Source organism: Octodon degus, unplaced genomic scaffold (assembly GCF_000260255.1).
Source record: "Octodon degus isolate 3935 unplaced genomic scaffold, OctDeg1.0 scaffold00222, whole genome shotgun sequence".
Taxonomy (NCBI): domain Eukaryota; kingdom Metazoa; phylum Chordata; class Mammalia; order Rodentia; family Octodontidae; genus Octodon; species Octodon degus.
Window position 1 is genome coordinate 43765 of NW_004524798.1, and position 2308 is coordinate 46072.

At 39.2% G+C, this 2308-nt stretch overlaps 1 pseudogene; it reads right to left on the minus strand.

Moving 5' to 3' along the window:
* Nucleotides 1–1235: 1235 nt before the first annotated feature.
* LOC101575016 lies at nucleotides 1236–1509 on the minus strand (annotated as a pseudogene).
* Between the last annotated feature and the right edge of the window lie 799 nt (nucleotides 1510–2308).

Genomic DNA, 2308 nt, shown 5'->3' on the forward strand with positions numbered 1-2308 from the left:
ATTGGGGATTGAACTCAGGATCTTGTACTTGTCAGGCAAACACTTATTTTACTGAGCCATTTTCCCCAGCCCCATTGATTTTCTTAGGAACTTGCTCACCATTGAAGTCATTGGCTGATTTTAGAGCTGGGCTGACCCCCAAGAGAACATTTGTTAATCTCTGAAGAAGACTTGAGGTCCAGACATGGAAAACTGGTGACTAGTTAACAGAACAAAAACCAGAACCCATCTGTCTTAGTCACTTTCCTAATTGCTAGGACAAAATATCCAACACCCACAATTTCAGGAAGGAGAGGTTTATTTTGGTTCATGTTTCAGGAACTCCAGTTTGCTCCAAGGCAGGCAAGTATGGCAGAAGAGTGTGGCCCAGGAGAGCTGCTCAGGGCTTGGTGGACAGGAATCCAAGAAGAGGTTGGGAAGAGAGATATACCCATCCAGGTCAGACCCTCAGTGACATGCCTCTTCTGAGCAGACCCTACCTCCTAATAGAAAGTCACCTGTAACATTCTCATAATCTAGTCATTTTCTAAACACATGAGGCTTTGGGGACTATTTTAGATCTAACCTACAACACCACACTTTCTACTTTGGAAATTAGTGCCCTTCCCACTGCTTCTCATGCTGGCCTGATAAACTGGTTTCTTCTTTCAAGTTAGTGCACTTCACTGAAAAGATATTATTCTTTCCCTCTCATAGTACTGACTGTGGATAAAAGAAATATTAAAGAAGCCACAAAAGGAACTGAAAGAAAAAGACATGTAAGATTACCAGAGTAGCCCAAGAATGCCCCCTTGAAAAAGAAGACAGTTTAAGAGTTCAAGAATATATTGTTCAATTTTTTTTTTTTTTTTTTTGGCAGAACTGGAGATTGAACTCAAACCCTTATGCTTGCCAGGCAAGCACTTATTACACTGAGCTATCTCTCTGGTCCCTGTTCAATTTTTTAAACTTCTCACAATTACTATGTATGTTTAATTCCTGAGATTATTGACAGACATTCAAGATCTGTCTAATATGTCCTATGAACCAAACAGCTTATTTATTTATTTATTTATTTTTAATAAGAACAACTCTACGTTTATTGGCTTTCAGTAAAAACATTAGGGTAGTCAAAACAATATGAACAAATGTTTTACAAACACTCCCAGGGCAAACCACTTAAACAATTGCCTTTTTACATATCATCATAGTTGCCATTGCCTCACTTCCCTACTGTTTGAATTCATTGATCATTTCTAGTTGTAGACACTTTGTAGCAGAGTAATGTTATCTCCTTTCATCATGATCCGACCCAGTTGTTTCCTTTGTTTTACAATGAATTTCTTCTGTATCATCTAATACAAGGTTCATGTACTCATCAAAACCAATAGTACAGCCCTCTATCCACATATTCACTTGCTCATACAGCCACACCTGGATCCGGGATCTATTCTGCAAGTATCTGAAGATGAGGTTGATGGGCTGCACCACCACCTTCTGCACTTTCTGGCCCTGACCCCAGTACGCCATGGTGGAGCCTGACAAAGACAACGCTAGCCACCATGCTACCGCTACCAAAACAGCTTTTTAAAGGAAACCTCATGCAAAACACCCAAAGTAAGCTGCATATCTACTAGTGTCAGAACTTCTCTTGGCCTAGGTAATCATGTACAGGAAAGAGAAGTATTTTGGGAGAACTCACACCCCTGCCATCTGGCTCTCAGAATCCAGATTAGGGATCCACCTAAAGGGTTTTCTACCAGAGCGAAGGGTTTCCTTAGGACCAAATTTGAAGGGGACAATCTCATAGGAGATCAGTAGGGGCACTGGTGCTGGTGATGGTGGTGGTGATAATGCAGTAGCTGTTAGAAGCTTTTGGCAAGGACTGTGGTGGTAGAGACATGCAAATGAAGAATCTACTCTATACTTCAAGCACTACTGAATTTAGTACAGAAACAGTGATTCTCTAGTTTGCATTTTAAATTGATTCTCTTCTTAAACATGCATAGTTCTTGAGCCCTGCATTAAGTATCTGATTCATCAACCCATGTCACCCAGAGATAGAACATGCCTAAAGGTGTCTTTTGTTTAATATTAAAATAGAACTTCATACTAGGAAGGCAATTTAAGGAGACCTAAATTGAGGCTCAACAATCATCGGTGCTATATTTGGTTCAAATGGAATTGCTATTTTTTTCTTGGTTATAAAAGAAAATCACACTCATCATAGAAAACTTGGAAGCTAAAGAAAATCTAAAAGAGGAAAATTTAACTTAATCATTTTTATAACATGTAACTATATTGGTGCTTTTTCTCATGGTTTTGGAAT